Here is a 3,973-nt window from a genome sequence, read left to right as displayed (position 1 = left end):
TGAAAAATAGCCTAGACTTCAATTAGAGATATGAATGAAACAGATCTGGTTAGGACCAGGACAAATCGGGCCAAAGGATGAAGGACAATACTGACTGTGTTTTAAAACTTCAACTTCCATGTGAGATCAAGGGAAGAGATGTTTATTTTGTGCAGGATCTATATTTCCTAAACAATTTAACTCATACGGTATGTTCAAATACCATAATTACATGCAATTTTGAATAGGATATGAGATCTGGTAGGCTTGTATAGGTTAGTGACACATCCCAAAGTAATTTGGGCAGAGAATAAAAAAATATATGCAGGGCCCCCCTGAGGCTCTGGGGGGAAATGTGGAAGTGTTGGACTTCCTCACCTGGATTGTTGCTGATGTTCTAACAAACATTGAGGACTGGCAGTTTGGTATGCTGAGCCCTCTATCTTGGGTCTTGCCCTTATGAAGCTCATTACTGCAAGTGAGAGGCTAAACCTGCTTATAATTGTGCCTAGGAGTCTCCCCCTGAGTAGCTCTTTGTTGCTCAGATGTGACCCTCTGTCTAGCTAAGCCAACTCAGCAGGTGAACTCACTGCCCTCCCCACTACATGGGAACTTACTCCCAGGGGTGTAAATCTCCCTGGCAATGCAGAGTATGACTCCCCGAGATGAATCTGGACCCAACATCATGGGATTGAGAACATCTTCTTGATCAAAAGCGAGATGCAAAATGAAACCAAATAAAGTTTCAGTGGCTGAGAGATTCCAAATGGAGTCCAGAGGTCACGCTGGTGGACATTCTTACGCACTATATAGATAACCCTTTTTAGGTTTTAGTGTATTGGAATAGCTAGAAGTAAATACCTGAAACTATCAAACTCCAACCCAGTAGTCTTGACTCTTGAAGATGATTGTATAACAATGTAGATTACAAGGGGTGACAGTGTGATTGTGAAAGCCTTGTGGATCACACTCCCTTTATCTAGTGTATGGATAGATGAGTAGAAAAATGGGGACAAAAACTAAATGAAAAATAGGGTGGGATGGGGGGAATGATTCGGGTGTTCTTTTTTACTTTAATTTTTTATTCTTCTTTTTACTTTTTCTGTTATAAGGAAAATGTTCAAAAAATAGATTGGGGTGATGAATACACTATATGATGGTACTGTGAACAGGTGATTATACACCATGAATGATTGTATGATATGTCAATACATCTCATTAAAACTGAATTTTTTTTTAAAAAAAAAAAGGACCTCAGCTACAGAACCCACTGCCCTGGTTGTATCTTAGCTCTGCCTCTTAATAGATACCTAGCCTTGGGCAAGTTGCTTCACTCTAAATGACTCAAAATCTCCATTTTGAAAATGGTTATATTATAGTTCCTACCTCATTAGATTGCAATAAGGATTATATGATGAAATATTTGTAAGGTACTTAAAACAGTGCTTGCCACATGATAAGGCTGTATTAGCATTAGCTATTATTATGATGATGACATCCCTATACAAATAGGATGTGCTTCCCCAATCCATAATATATTTCCCTTTGGGAACTACATTTTCTCTTCAAAAATGGAATTCTATTTAACCCAGTTTTACCTGGATTCGCATAATGGGAGAGAAAGCCTATGGAATAATTGCCCAGAGTGGGTAATAATAATAGTATTAGTAAGAATAATGGCTAATGATGAAAAAGCCTAACCATAATCTATGTTCCACAATAAGTGATTCATTTCCAGTCATCCTCCTAGCACTGTTATAATGAGGAGGCTGAGGTTTACAAGTTTTGATAAAGTTAACCAAGGTCATCCTTTTAGTAATGGCAAAGCTAAAACAAAAATCCAGGTCTGTCTGACTCCAGAGATAATATTCTTGACAACATTAGATCACCAGAGTCATGCCATATGCAGGAACCCTTCAGGATCAGTAACATGAAGAACGAAGCAAGAAGATGTGAGGGAAATGCCACAGTCTGGGGTCCACTTTGAGAGCTCGGCCAAGCCAGCTGGGAGTGCCATGCAAGAGGGGATGGCTGGAGCCTTGCAGCTCTGACTGCAGCTGGTCCTCTACTGCCAGACTCTCAGTCTGTGCCTTCTTACTTTCCTAAGGTGCCTGACAGACATAGAATGATGGAGAGTTAGCTCTCTCAACATCAGCTAGGTGCCATTTGTTGCTTTAATCAATTGTCTTGGAAATCCAAGCCAATTCTTCCCAGCTACCAGCACTGGATCATATACCATAAACTAGAACTAGTGGGATGCAACCACATATGTTGAAGAACTATATTGTGGTGCTTTATCTAGATTGCTTCTATGGGGGCCAACATACCCAACCCCCAGTTTCTGGGAATATTTGCTGCCTGAAGAACTCACAGCTGTGTCCTCCATTGGGAATTGCCCTTGGCCACAGGAAACTGCCTCACTCAAGGTTGTACTCCCTTCCAGAAAACTCTTCATGGCCAATGCATGACTAATGCAAGAATACAGAGGACCGGTCCCTTCACCCCAGTTTGGGTCAAGTCTGAAGGGTCTTCCCAGCTCCAAGGCTTGCCATAGGATTGTCTGTGCTCTTATTGCAACCATACTGTGGTTCAGATTCTCTGTTTCTCATTCCTACTTCCTGGCAGGTGTGTCCCCCAGAGCACCATCCTATATAACTCCTATACGTAAATCTCCACCTTGGACTATGTTACTAGGGAATCAAACCTGAAATGGTTAGTGTCAGGAGTGGTCTTAGGAAACAGACTCTAAAATGGCATTGTGAGGGTGAATCTCTTGCCAGCCAGCTAACAATGAGGACTCCATCTCTGGTGGGAATGGGTCATTGATTCATTCAATGGGAATCAGTTCATTCTGTGGCATGCTGTTGTGGTGCTTCTGTGTAGTGCTGAACTCTGCTGGAACATCAGTGGGAGGAGATGCAGTAGCTGGGGCAATGTGGCTGGCATTTGACAGGCAGTGGAGGACTGTGCTTGAGTGATGACGGTCTGAGGGTGTCTGATCACTAATTCAAGGCAAACAGTTGAAAGCCAGAGAGCATCATTGGTAGCATGTAAGGAAACCCAATTCTTCAGCTGAGGGATTGATAGTACAGAGCTTTAATTGTAAAAGTAGAAAGTTGATTCTCAGCTCCCACATGTCTCCTCACAAATGTCAGGGCCCTTTACTGTGGGACTAAGGAAAATTTTACTGTATATACCTGCTGTGATTTGCAGGGTCCTATCTTGGAGCATCTGGCATCTCCTTCAGGCAATGGATTCCAGGATTGAAAACTGATTCAAGTCAGAAAATGGGCAAGGAATCATGCCTTTTAATTGGTGCAGCTGTCTTCAACAGCCTTCAGCCTCCTGAAACTCCATTCTTGATTTATTTTGATTGTATAAATTAAGAAATTCCTCTGTCTGCTTATCTATCTTGCCACTAGGTATACTTTGTCCTATTAACCATCACACAGCTCTCTGCACGTCAGGCTCCCTGGTGCCACTCCAACTAGAACTGCGTTGTCCTTGCCTCTGATGCTGAAGTGCTGACACCTGCACCCTGCTATTTGGGGCTCCTACCTACCATCTTCCTTGATATTAAGGAGCTCAGTTCTGTAACATAAACTCCTCTTGACAGCTTTGACCATTAGAAGACAGATACAATTTTAAAATGATTTTGTTCCAGAATGTTCCAGGGCTGCAATGATCTGCCTGCATCCACACACCCTTAGTTTCTCCTTCATTTTCCTCTAAGCCTCTTCAAAACACCTCCAAATCCACTAGCCTAGAGCAATTGCTGCAAGTGCATACATAACAAAAGATACGTACTTAATGAAAGGTCCAAAAGACATATCATTTACAACATTATCCCAGACTGTGCCACCTGGGCTCCTGTGGACTCCACCAGCAAACCTAGTAACTTCATTACAATTATACACCCACAGTCAGCCCCTAGATGTGGGTTAATAAAGAAAACATTAATACAAAAAGACACCAGCTCCAAAATGTACTAGGG

This window comes from Choloepus didactylus, chromosome 14 (genome assembly GCF_015220235.1).
Source record: "Choloepus didactylus isolate mChoDid1 chromosome 14, mChoDid1.pri, whole genome shotgun sequence".
NCBI classification, from domain to species: domain Eukaryota; kingdom Metazoa; phylum Chordata; class Mammalia; order Pilosa; family Megalonychidae; genus Choloepus; species Choloepus didactylus.
The sequence above is the reverse complement of the archived record's forward strand: the minus strand, read 5'-3'. Positions refer to the sequence as shown.